The sequence below is a fragment of the Triplophysa dalaica genome, chromosome 16 (assembly GCF_015846415.1).
Source record: "Triplophysa dalaica isolate WHDGS20190420 chromosome 16, ASM1584641v1, whole genome shotgun sequence".
In the NCBI taxonomy this organism is placed as follows: domain Eukaryota; kingdom Metazoa; phylum Chordata; class Actinopteri; order Cypriniformes; family Nemacheilidae; genus Triplophysa; species Triplophysa dalaica.
In genome coordinates, this window is record NC_079557.1 from 6985993 (window position 1) to 7000290 (window position 14298).

General features: G+C 38.8%; 1 long non-coding RNA gene across 1 annotated transcript in view; it reads left to right on the forward strand.

Moving 5' to 3' along the window:
- Positions 1-12880, forward strand: part of LOC130438318 (uncharacterized) — a 75329-nt gene extending 62449 nt beyond the window's left edge. Inside the window, exons 4-6 of the long non-coding RNA XR_008909308.1 lie at positions 2788-2890; positions 11587-11762; positions 12280-12880. This is a non-coding gene — a long non-coding RNA (uncharacterized LOC130438318). The remainder of the gene's footprint in view (positions 1-2787; positions 2891-11586; positions 11763-12279) is intronic.
- Positions 12881-14298: the final 1418 nt, after the last annotated feature.

Consider the following 14298-nt stretch of genomic DNA (forward strand, 5'->3'; position numbering starts at 1 on the left):
CATTTGCATTTAAACTACTTCATTAGGTATGCTCTGATGTTCACTGACATACTACAGCTTATCGTATTAAGATTAGATAAATAACTGCATAAGTATTGCTTGACTTGAATACGAAATCATTTCAAAGTTCAGATGAGGAACTGACCTTGTGTAGGCTGCGGACAACGCTGCGTTTCGCTTCTGAACTGTTAAAGCAGAAGTGTGTGTAATTACTGGTTCACCAACATGGCACCAAACAGAACTTTAAGCAGGTGTTCAGAAAAGTCACCCCATTTGCACCCCGGTTTGAGATTTCCTATTCCTTAAGCATTCATCAGTTAAATGAATCTTAAGTTTATCTGTTGCCCCAAGGCATTCTCATTCTCACACGGAAGCCAGTGTGTAACAACTGATTAATATCAAGGTGTGGTTTGGTGTTACGTTTGAAAGAGGTGAACAGCACTTAACAAACATCTTGTACTACCCCTTTGTACCTGAAGCAGTCATGAATATGCATCCGCATGAGCTAATTAAGATGCCCACCCAGGATGCACTAGAGGAGGGTCGGAATTTGCAATGCCAGGTGTTGGCATGACTTCCTGTTTGGACCGCCGGGACTTCCTGTTGCCACATTCGCTCTGGCTTCAAAGCTGATTACAAAGCAAGTCCCTGAGGGGAAAAACTACAGATGAGATAAACGTGACTTTATTAACAAGAAAGTTCTGCTCCTGTTTCTGTCGTATTAGAGAGCATATGGTAGAAGCCAAAGGCCAATCTTCTAACTCCTCCTGCACTGACGCCAGTACAGATTAGTATTGGTGCCGTATATGAATTATGGGAATTTGGGATATGACTGTTGGACTTTTTTGTTTGTTTTATTTACTTGGTGCACAGTTGAAGGAATGTCAAGGTCATGAGTTTGAATCTCAAGACACAAGCATAGGAACAGAGAATATAAACCTTGAATGCTCCCTGCATGATATGCTAAATGCATTGATGTACAAATCTAAAAGCAGCTTCTCTGTTTCGTAATGGCAAACTTGGTGAGCAGTTTGTCTTCTCTCTTAATGTTTCCATGTCTTTGATCCACTTAAATGTTGCATTTGTTATTTTTATCTGGTTTAACCCCTATATTATGTGATAATTAGATGCGCTTAGAACAGAAACACATTTACTGTACCACATTGTAACAAGAGCAGGTGCTAAGTAAACCCAATGAAAATATTACCATGGAAATATGATTTTTCACTAATAGGCACAATTTGCCCTACTATAACCACACAATATTAGCATAAAAAGTAATTTGCCTCGAAAAATTTTTTTATGATTGGTGCTAAGACGATGCAATTACGGTCCTGTCGCATTTCTATCATTGCCTGATTCTGTCTGGACTGATCTGTGTTTTACATTCCTGGTATTCATTATGCTAAATGTAACTACATGTATAATAATCATTGAACAATTTATATACCCTGAATGCGGCACAAGGCAGAATCCATTACCAAAAGTCGCTTTAATTGGATCTGGTTTTACTTTCCTTACAGTTGTTCTGATTTGGTCTGATTGAGATTCCTGCAATGTTTTTGTAAAAGAAGACCCGAACCTGGATTTTAAAGGAACAGTTCACCCAAAAATGCAAATTCTGACTTCATGTACTCACACTCAAGTTGTTCTTATTCTAATTTCTTTGTTCTGATGAACACAGAGAAAGATATTTGGAAGAATGCTTGAAACCAAACAGGTCTTGGCAACCATTGACTACCATGGTAGGAAAAATCGCTTTTATAAACATCTTTATTCTGTTGAACACAAAAGAAGATATTTTGAAGAATGTAGGAAAGCAAACAGTTATATGTATTACCACTTTTTCTACTATGCTAGTCAGTGGTGACCAAGATCTGTTTGTTTACTAGTATTCTTTCAATTATCTTTCTGTGTATGTCAGAACAAAGAAACTTACACAAACAGCTGTTAGTATGGGTTGGTAAATGTTGACAGAATAAAAAAAAATAGTGTCCTGTGGCTTTAAAGCCATATGACTCAGTCCAATGCCCTGGTCATCCAATTAGCAGATACCTTGAATACATGAGCGTCTGACACCAGAATGTATTGACATACTACACATATTACTCTTTCTTTGACGCTACAATAATCCGTTCTTCAGATGCTCAACTAAAGGGAATCTCGCCCATACATGAGCATCGACGTGTTATTAACTGACCGCATGAAGCCGCAGAGGTCAGTTTCTGCTAATGAACGTGCCACGGGGGCGAGATTCTGCTTGGCTCTAATCACTGAACGTTTTCAAGCCTGACCCCTCGCTAGCTTCTTTTAACCAACAAATAAAGAATCAAACCGACGCCTTTGTTCGCATTGATTGCATTAAAGCCATTATCAGAATTAGGCAGCGCACAAGCAAAGTTCAAAGGAAGATCTCTTCACTTGAATTCAAGGCACGAGTGAAGCGTTTGAGTGCAAGCCTGGTCCTCGCCTTCTGCAAACTCATTTCGCTTGATGGATGTCGGCAAAGTTGATTCTGCCCACTTATTCCTTTTGAGTTGGGGAGGTGGCAGAAGGGAGGGCGAGGAAGTGTATAACACAGTGGCTTGTTTAGCTAATAGCCTCCTGTAATTTAAACCCTGAACCTGACAACAGTCTTTGTTATGGATTGGACCTCAATCACTGCTGGGTGCTCTCACTCTGAAAAGCTTCAGGTCCATCCATCATATTGCTTTGAACGAGCTAGATCAGATTGTATATTCCATTAGGGTAATTCACCAGCTTGTGGTGTTGTGTGTGTGTGTCTAGGTGCCAACCTGAATTGATTCTTTTGTAAAGAGACCCTCTGTAACACTACTACCAATCAGACGGCAAGTGCTCTCCATCACCAGTTGTGCTTGGAAGCTAAAAGGTAAGTAACATCTCTTGAATTATTAGGAAATGGCTTTGCATACTGTATTCTGGTCAGTGGAATATATGCAGCGCCGCAGCGCCAAACGATCTTAAAGTCAGTGTGAAATTAAAGTTGACCCTATTTATTATCTTAAAGGGACTGTTGAAATTGAGAATTCTGTCATCATTTATTCTATCATCATTTACTCACTCTCTTGTCATTTCAAACCTGTATGACTTTCTTCTGCAGAAGAAGATATTTTGAAGAATGTTGGCAACCAGTCAGTTCTATTGCTTTCCTGTAGCTCAGTGTTAAGAGCATTGCGTTAACAACGCAAGGTTGTGGGTTCGATCCCAGGGGATTGCAAATACCTATGTAAAATGTATAGGATAAAGCAATGTAAGTTGCTTTGGATACAAGCGTCTGCCAAATGCTTAAATGTAAATGTATTGTATGGACACAAAACCAATGCAGCCATTGTTCAGTTGTTTACATTCTTCAAAATCTCTTCTTTGACTCTGTATTCATTAACAAACCTGGTCGTCTAGAAAAACAGTAATATTTTCCTTGCAGATTATTATTTTGTTAAATGTTCTGTTGGGACAGACAGTATATGAGTCATTTTAGAGGTGCTGGGAAAAGGCATTTACATTACATTACATTTACATTTAGTCATTTGGCAGATGCTTTTATCCAAAGCGACTTACAGTGCACTTATTACAGGGACAATCCCCCTGGAGCAACATGGAGTAAAGTGTCTTGCTCAAGGACACACTGGTGGTGGATGCTGGGATCGAACCAGCAACCTTTGATTTACCAGTTCAGTGGTTTAACCCACTAGACCACCATCTCACACCAAAGCAAATGAAAGAGTTTATTTTTACTTAATAACATACTACTCATTGAAAAATGCTTTTGTTTTAGAGGTATAAAAAAACATATCACACATACAGTACCTGACAGATCGAAGAAAACAAATCCTATAAACATTGCAAGAGTTGAGAGCTATAAAAAATAACCGCCAACTCGGGCTCAATAAAGCAGCACCTAACGTTACGGGGTTATCAAAGAGACTGAGAGAGTCGCTGCTCAAGTTATGACCATTAAAATTTATAAACAATATTAAGTTAGAGAGGTTACACAACTGGTAGTGTGCCATTTGACTGTAATAAGAGAGAGTGCAACTTCTGGCCGTAGGGTATGTGTAGCGTGAACTTGAGAGGAAGCTGATCTGCCAGTCCAATCCACCAGGGGATAAATTAAAGTCTTCACTACCAGCCCATACTAATGCTGGTGCTCTGGGTCTGGAAAAGGGCCTAGTCTCATAATTAACACTGTAATTCAGAGTGTGATTCACACACACCAAGCTCCATACCAGACCTGAATACATACTTTAACCAAATCAATCCAGTTAAAAATGACAGCCTGATGATGTTTAGGCAACAGAATTGTTGAAGGAAGCTACAGGGGGAAAAGGTTGTGAAACATGACATGAGATGATTCCAATTTCAGGAATGTGCTTCTGGAGAGGTGCTATGGATGATGTAATTAGCAGAGCTATAGTCAGTATTAGTCACTAATCTGGTTTGTAAATGTATTTGAAACGTTAATATGAGATTCCTCCGAGGCGGAATCTCATCTGACATCTTTTTCATTTGCTACTGAAATAAGTTTTACGGTTTGTCTTTTGCCTTTTTCTCCGCTTCTTTATAGAGACTGTAGTGAAGTGTAGTGTGAGAGATGGAATAAATTTTGCCAGAGGTTTTTCTTTTATAACTAAGACATAATAACTATGTTTCCGGTGTTTCTTCAAAAATATGACTGTAACAAATCCAGGTTTAAGACCGGTTCATCTCACAGACTAGATGAAACAATTAGGACATAAATGGTTTTTCAATGCTCTTCATGGATCTCCCAAATGAGCACCACGGCTCAACGTGTCCAGAGCAGGCTATGCCAACACTTTTTAAAGGTTAATAAAATTTAGCAGCATCTTGTGGTGAAGTTGCAAATTTCAACCAATGGCTCTCTCCAACCCTCCCTTTCAAAGCATTACGGTGGCTGACACAACAATAAGATGTTAAGTTATGAAATGTGCTCTGTAGATTCAATTGTCCGTTTAGGGCTACTGTAGAAACAACATGGCAAATACCATGTAAGGGGACCTGCGGTGTATGTAGATAGAAATAGCTCATTCTAAAGTAATAAAAACATGACGCATCTTTATGTAAGGTCTTTATACACCTCTAAAGAAATAGTAATGTATATTATATTCCATTTCTGTCAATAGATCCTTCCAGAAATTACACACTGGACCTTTATAGTGCAGGTAGAGGAAAGTTGACTGATAGAGGGGAAATAGGGTCATAACACGACATATTTGAGCATGTGTATTGCCCGGGGCACCGTATGACTGACGTAAACATGTTTTTAGTTATCTGCTCAGAAAGCTGGTGTTGGTAACCATGTCTGTGTGTTGGCAGTTCTCTTCTCTCAACAGCTTCAGCGAGTCACACCAGCCCTTCGCCTCCAATTTCACAGCAGTTTTACCCCAGGATAAATAATGCCCTGTTTTTAGGGGGGAAAATCACATTACGATTCATCAGGCTGACGTTTTTTGATTAAAACTCCCCTCAAAAACATTTCCATTTTCCACGTTCCCTTTGCCAACCCCCTGCCTCTCTTATTTATTCCATAGCTGGTGAGTGCTAACTTTTTTCCCTTTCTTCCTCGCTGCTTTTTCTTGGCATAATTTGATTGTGTGAAATGACCATGAAAAAACTATTACAACAGGTTCTTAGCTGTGACGAACACAAACAGGCAGCGGGGCTTGTTTACAGAAGGCCTGGCGGTAATGGCTTTTTCCTGAGGTGTTGAAAAAAGAGCACACGCAGCCAGTGGTCCGACAGAAATTTCAAAGCACGCAAGTAGGTATTCAGAGAACTCCACTGCACACACATAGACAAACACATACTGTACTGTACTGTACACACAAATAAACAGAAGTGGCAGGAACTGATGAAATTGCAGATGTTGATACATCCTGGGTAGAAAATAGTGCATTAAAGTACACTTTATTTAATTGCACTTTCACAAGTGCATAAAGTTTGTCGTTAAAGTGACGTTTCATCCAAAAATGAAAATTCTGTCATCAATTACTCACCCTCTTGTCATTTCAAACCTGTATAACTTTCTATCTTTCCCAGAATACTGAAGAAGATATTTGAAGAAAGTTGGTAACCGAACAGCACTAGTTCACTTCTATTGTATGGACAGAAACAACATTCTTCAAAATATACTATTTGTGTTCTGCATACGAAAAAAGTCACACAGATTTGAAATGACAAGAGTGAATGATGAAGTAATTTCACTGTAATATACTAAAGTATAGTTTTTAGTACTTCTATGCATGCAGTATCTAAAAATAGCTCCGTTGAGTACACACTGAGACCTTCATAAGAAGAATTACTAAAGACTATTTTTTGTATATTAAGTACACAATTAGTTCGTTAAAATAGAGCACTTTAAACACATAAAAGTGCATTTTATCTTTCCTTTTGGGTTTTGTAAAAATAAAATGCAAAAAATGTAAATGCATTTAACTCAAAAGCAAAATGTCTATTTGAAAGATTTTATTATTATTATTATTTTAGTAAGCCACTTGTTCTAAATGCAGTGGTTTTCATCTATAGCTAATTTCTTATTGCATATGAAAATACAGTAATGATGTTACAGCTCAAAATTAAAAAACTATTCAATACATTTTAATACGTCAAATAAATCTATACAAATTTACCAATAAAAACCTATTTTACAGAAATACAAGCAGAACGCCCTTCCTCCTGTCCTCTACAGCGAACTTTCTCTCTTCCCATTCCATTCCCTTTGTACCACCGGGGTCAAAACTTTCGTCACCTGCGACATTTCTATCCGCATCTCGCGGTTTTGAACTACATCCGGCGCCATGCAAGACAACTTCATCAAAGCGGCGCCGGGGCCTAACGTGTCATCCTGCTGATCAAAAACATACAGTTCCATTTTCACCCCTCGCAACTGAAGAGGAGGAAAAAAATCTTCAAAGGACAGTCAGCTTCTCTCTAGCGCGCACGTAAGATGGTTTGTGATGCTGCCAATTTCCCTAATAATTCCGCTCTGGGGATGAAATGCAGAAGAGATGAGGGCGCGCGATGGGAGGGGGGAGAAAAACGGAGAGATATACAGAAGAACGTGCGTTTCGGTGCGAAAAGAAAGAGGTAGTATTCATTAGGTCCATCATTAAGATAAACAGTGCTTAATGACACCTGCTTTAATTGGCCTTGGCGCTTAATAATGAACCATTTAATTCGTTACAATGCTATCTGCTCATCTCCCCCCGGGGTACACTAACCTCAGAATGAGGGATCGAAAGAGCGTAAGAAAGGCAGAAAGAGAGTTCTGTATTTCAGTGAGTAATTAAAAGACCTTTAGTACAGGGCATCAGTCAGTTCAATTGAAGAACATTAATTGCGTGGTATCCAAGCCATTCTTTCTGAACGTCTTAGTTTTTTCCTGTTTTTCACATAGACTCACTAGTCCGTCTGTGAATTGTAATTAGACCAATGGGTACAAAGAAATGAGTTGATCAACATGTGCAGTCAGTAGTTTAGATGTTTGTCATAGTCACATCCATAATCGAATTGTCGTGACATTTTCAACTCAGTAAAAGACGAGGGAATAAATGTTCGACAGACGAATTTGGCTCTTCATAAACAATAATTTTTAAAGCTTTAATGCTTGCTGTAACGCTCACTAAAGTATAAACAGTTTACATTTTCCTACCAGTAATAGTAACTTTCTAAATCGATCCAAAGGTCACGTCAGCCCAAAGGACCAATCACTGTAAGTTATGCGGTATATAATTACTCCAATGACATTTTAGGGGTATACACGAAATGGCTACAACTCAGAGAGAAAATGATTATGGCCACCCTGAGGTCAGGCACAAAAAGAAAATGGCACCAGGCGACAGACTGGCTCGGCAACGTTTCCTGTAACCCAAATTCCTCTTTACGTTAAAGACGGATGTTACCGAGCTCTTGTGACTGGAAATAAGGGCATGCTGACCTGTCAGAGCTCTAATGACTCAACCCACCGAAGAATTGTCTGTACAATTTTGAACTAAAGAAAAAGACATTGTTTCAAATAACTTTGATTTATTTCTAAATCAGACCCGACAGTCACACTTGTGAGGGGAAATAAATAAAACGCAGAACACACTTTGACAAGTGCTAGTTTTGGGAATCTGTCAGAGGTTTGAGATAACCGCGTCGTATGCTTCAAAACGCAGGCAATATTTAAAATAATGACTCTAGCCCTTACTCCCGCTGGTGAAATGAAACATATTTTACAAGCACAGTCACAGGTTCTCTGTAAATCCCTGATTTTAAAGGCTGCATCCTGCTTGACTTTATTGACGTATGTTTATTGTGAGCTGTAAAAGTACTTTACCCGTACAGCAATCCATATCGCCTAGATTAATGTAAATCACTTCTCGAACACGGACGTATTGTCTGGCTCATCTTGTCTGCATCAGCTTTTATTATATGCTAAAAGAGAAAAGCAATATTAAAGGAAAGGTTCACCCAAAAAAGAAAAATCTGCCATCACTCACCATTGTGTAGTTCTGACACATTTTAATTTCTGTCTTTCGTTGAATGCAAAAGAAGACCCCATTTTAACCACAAAAGGAAAAAAATGGTTTGTGGCTATACTAAGTTGGACGGTGTTGTGGCATTTTGGCTGAAGATCTTGGCTGCTTACTGTAAGGTTGTAGGTTGAGCTATCACCAAAGTGCCCTTGAGTAAAGCGCTTAACCCTAAGGCGCTCCTCAGGGACTGTCCCTGTGATAAATGGCCTATACTATCACAGTAAGACTACATAAGACCTGACGGAGAAGGTTGTAACATCACTTGTACAAAGTACCATGACCAGAGATTTCTGAAATTGAGTCAGTTATTACCGTAACTGTGAGATTGACTATGTTTATAGATTTATTTTTATGAAGCCTCTGGTTTAAGCCTTTCTCTTTGTCTACATATTATTAAAATATATGTCATATGGGGATTATAACAATTGCACTTATAGACAATTTCAATCCGACGTACACACTTTGCCTGAAGTCAACATCCATGCGTTTGGTTATATAATAATTTATTTGATATTTAATTAATATTCCTATTAATATATATTAATATTTGACTGTATATTAATTTCATCAAATTAAACTACCCAGCATTTAAAGATTCTTTGAGGCGGTCTCCCGGAAGTTGAGTTTAGGCCACGTTGCCGCTAAAACATCTCCCAGCTAGGGATTTGATTGACAGGATGAGTCAAACAAGCTCCAACCCAATTTTCGTTTGCACCTTCAGTTGTAATTCTGCGCGCCTATTAAGGCAATTAAAGCAAATCTTTAAATACATTTAAGTCAGTGTGTTGGTGTAATTGTGTTATTCTGTTTTTATCTCTTATCTTCATACATCGGTCCTTTCTTACAGCACCCCTGCATCTCTCACTCAGACTGCTATATTTTTTCATCAATGAAAAACTCTGAGGAGACTCCCGGTAAAGTCACGGCACATGAAACAATCAGATGGATGATAATAGCTTTAATAAGGGGTTGAGAGAGCAGGAAATGCGTAGGTCGGCCTCTTTCAACCGAGCTCCGTGGCGTGAGATTGTTCTCGTCCCGTCGGGATGGAGTCTAATTGTTTACGAACTACATTCTACACTCATAACATCTCATCTGGGACGTTTCTCATGACTGGTGAAATTAAAACATAATGGAGCCTTTAAGAGTATCGGTATGTTTTATTTACACATAACGAATTGCTTTGATTTGGTGTTTTCAGTAGAGGGAGTCTCTGATTAAATTTTGCATTAATGAATAAAGTTTGCTGTTGACTGCGTTGGTCTCTGGGGCTTGGGGCTGGTGCCGCAGCCCAAATGTAATTGATTTCCTCTGTGTTTTTGTTGTATTCTTTTGTTGAGTTTTTCTATCCTTCAATAGGCAGAACAAGGGATCGCTGATAGTCTTGAATATTACCCCTCCCACTGTGCTGTGTGAGAGGGGAGAGAGAGAGTGAGAGAGAGAGAGAGAGAGAGAGCAAAAACCACAAATGCTTCATGTAACAATAAATACAAGACGGTACATTTCCACTTTTGAAGTCTGTTTTCAGGTGAAGAGGAGAAAGGCCTCAGGTGTAATGCTATATAAGTCCCATGCTTTCAAAAACTAGATTTTCACTGTCATACTGTCATGGTATTGCAAGATGGATTGACCTACTTGCACCCCTACTAATACAGGGATCAAAACAGTCTTCAGGGTAGAGACCCATATTTCTAATCTCAAAACTGCTGCAATCCATTGTAAAAGATCATCATATGTATGTGTGCTTCTTCATGAAAATGACTTGTAATATGGCTTTGTTAATGTCCTTACGAGCTTTCATTATTTAATATCGTAGCCTAACTGTCTGACGATCTTGTATAATTAGACCCGAGGCTGGTGAGAAGGTGTGAGTGTGTCATGGAGTGCTGGTGCCTTATGGCTAAGAATTTGGCCGGTTAGCCAAAAGGTTGCAGGTTCAATTTCAAGTAGAAGTGATTTAGAAACTGGAGAGTTACCACGAATAAAATACCTTCCTATTACCTCTGTGGCCTTGGGCGAGGTACTTAATCCCAGGTTGCTCCAGGCAAATTGTCCCTGCAAATTGAAGTATACTTCGCTTTGAATTTTCAGAGAGAGAAGCGTAATTCCCATTCGGGGGCCGCACGGCCCTCAGATGTTTGAGCCAAGTGGATTGCAGATGCAATTCACAAAAATATCTTTTTTTATTCTTACTGTATATGCACCGTTATTGTAGTTTTAAGATGAAAGTGTGTTCAAAATGTCTAAATTTGTCTTGAAAAATCGAATAACGCTCTTTGTAGTTCTATAGCTATGGACTGAAAATATGCCATTTAGGAGAGTTTACCAAGAAGATATAATTCTATCATTACTTACTGACCGTCTTGCCATTTTTAATTTGTACGACTTTGTCTTCTGCAGAGCACAAAAGAAGATATTTTGAAGAATGTTGCTAACCGGCACCCATTCACTTGCATGAGTTTTGAGTTTATAAAATAAAAGTGAATGGAGGTTAAAAAGTAAAACAGGTTTGAAATTACAAGAGGATGAGTAAATAATGACTAAATTAATGTGAGGATGGTTTCACAGACACGGCTTAGTTTAAACCAGGACTATGCCTTAATTGAAATAACATATGAATGTCGCTTTTATAAAAAAGTCCTTAAAAGAATACATTACTGGTATGCATCTTGAGACAATACAATGGGACTGATATATTTTAAGATATTTCTGGGAAAGTTATATTCAGTTAAGACAGATCACATAATTCATTTTAGTCTGGGACTAGCCTCAAGCCTTGTCTGTGAAACCAGGCCAATATGTGTGATCAATAGCACTTTAACCTACGTAAAAAAAACTCCAATTAATATAATTTCAAAAATTATTTTTACATTAATCTAATAAACCAAACCTCATGATCGATCCATTTCAGGTCTGCTCAAAAAATGTTACTTTGAAAACAACTTTAGTGTCCTGAGAGGTTTGGTGTATAAGGGCCATTTTATCTTTAAAATTTTACAAAATCTCTCTCTGCTCATACATCTTACAGAAGTGGAACAAGGCTGTCTCGTGCGTTTGGACCAGATCCTCCACTGCCCCACAGAGTATATCTATAGACGATTAACGAGAATCTGTTTGCAAACACACAACACTGAAGATGAAGTCGGCACTAAGCAACACAACTGTGGCCTGGCTTCATTTGAATTCCAGGAAGGCTTCAAGGAGGTATATATCACACGCACACACACAGAAAGCGTAAACCCTCGGCAAGGTTCTAAACTCCCTTTCATACACAATAAATTATTCATGACTCTACAAACTGGAGTCAAAGTCAATGATAAATGTGTTGGAGTCGATCATCCACACTTCATTAAGTTCCCACCTTCTCTATAAGACTGCTAAAATAAAGGAAAAGAGGAAGAGACAGTGTGAAAGAGAAAATGAGGTAGGCAGATTAAATATGAAGCCTACTGTTATAGACAAGCATTTAAGATCATCTTTTAAAATAGTGATGTACAATTGATATTAATGTTACACATTATGTGGCCTTGCCCTGCAAATGTATGAAAATGAAGACAGATATAATAGCAGATAAAGCCAGATGTCTGAAATATTATTGGACGTTGCATTGATGAAAAGGTAAATTCCGTGAGACTTCAAAGGCTCTTAAAGTGACCTGTCATCAAAGTCCACTCAAAGCAAACATAAGCTGTTTTTTAATGTATTTGTTTGGTTATTTCAGCCGGTGCTTTGAGGACGGTGTGTTTACCATGGCTTGACCACCTCGCCGGCTTCCCAAAGCAGATTAAAGGAGAAAAGTGGAGCACTTTGATGTTTTCCTTCCATTTATTTGAATCAGGGCGCATTGAACAACATATACATATGTAGGCGGCAGATACAACAGTGCAGGGACATTCAACGCAGCAATGACTGTTAACTTAACCTATTACGCCTTCTGAAGGACTCGAGGAGAGTTTTGCTTTTCATTGCTGCACAGAAGCGACAGTGGGACAGGGATATTTGTCACAAACACTTTCAGGTGAGATGTCTTAGAAAACAGGGCAGTGCGTCTGACGTGTACACACACAGACCAAAGATTTATAGCGTGTTTTGTGTCAATGGCTCGTAAATTGACACAAGCTGTAAAATTAATTGCTCTGAACTATAATGACAGGCACAATTCTATTATATGGAAATAAAGGCAACAATTTACAATAAGGTTGCATATGTTAACATTAGCAAGTGCATTTAGATGAACTAACAATAGGCTATCGTTAGATTGTGTTCAACAGAACATTGCCCCCTATTGACTATCATGGAAGGAAAGATACAATGGTAGTCAAAAGTGCCTCAGAACTGTTTGCTGTCCTACATTCTTCAAGAATCTTCATTCTTCTGTTCGACAGTAAAAAATAAATAAAGATATTTTCCTGCTATGGGAGTCAATGGGGGGAAAAATCTGTCTGGTTATGAGCATTCTTCCAAATATCTTTCTCTGCGTTCCTCAGAACAAAGACATTTATAAAGATTTGAAAAACTCAAAGGTGAGTGAATGATGATAGAATTTTCATTTTTGAACTTTTGTAGTTTGTATTGTTACTGTTGGCTAATGCATTAAGAAATGCAACCTTGTTTTAAGTGTTACTAATATTAAAATAGTATTTTTAATGCTTTCGGTCCTCCTCTGCCATAATTATATAATGTCTTTGAATAATTTACATTCGGGGGCTTTTCTGATGTGATTAAGTTTTGTTAATTTGATTCATCAGGGTATCGCATAATTAATTCAGTTAATTTTATAATCGATTGACAGCTCTAGTTCATACTCAATCTGCAAGCAACAGGTGCAGAGAAGCATCTGACAGCCTTCCAGAGCTTCACGGCACATTTTTGAGACTTCGGGGTTGCGTATAAATAAATAAATAAAAGAATAAAATAACATGCATGAAGGAATAAATATGAACAAAAAAGGTCATGGATAATTCATGTGCTCACGCACACACGTGGGGTTGATGAAGCGAGTGTTGAGACTCATATCCGGACTTGTTGCGATTGTGAAGTTTATTTCCTTTCACGCACAGGAATGTTTTAATAATGGGCTCGATGAGAGCCCCGTTGCCTGGCAACCGCCTGCTGTCAACATGCAGCCTGTGTTACCGTGGGAACAGGACGACTGGTATAAGATTGGGACATGAAGCCGCGATCCACCAAACAGCAGGGGTGACATTTGGGGTCAGCGTAATCACGGGCTCTCTCAGAAATCCTTCAGGTCAAAAACCATTCCGGCACAAAACATAAACACGCAAAGATGCCCGTTCAACATACGTGATGATTTAATGCGATTGTGCCGTTCTAATGACTCGTGTGTGATTAGAATTATTCACGTCAGCATGTGGGCCTCATCTCACCTCGCCTCTTTCATGCCCACATGTTTCCATTGTCTGGGTCGAGGCAAGCGGGTGCTCCAGTGAAGTGTCTTTAAGTGCTGTTGTGAACCGAATGGGAGAGGGAAGCCAGGGTTAATTATTTGCTGCATATTAATGGCCAGCAGTGGCATTCTGTATGAAGAGCGGTCCTCTTTCACACCGCCTCCAAAAATGTGACATTTCCAAAGAGAACACAGTGAGAACTGCCTTTTTCCTCCTCTCTTGTCATTTTTTTGTAGGGCCAATCCGCTGCTTCAAACACGCTCTCTCCAAATGCCTGCTCTTCACATTTTTCACTTGCAAATTGGGAAACTTGAGGTCTGATGAACAAACTG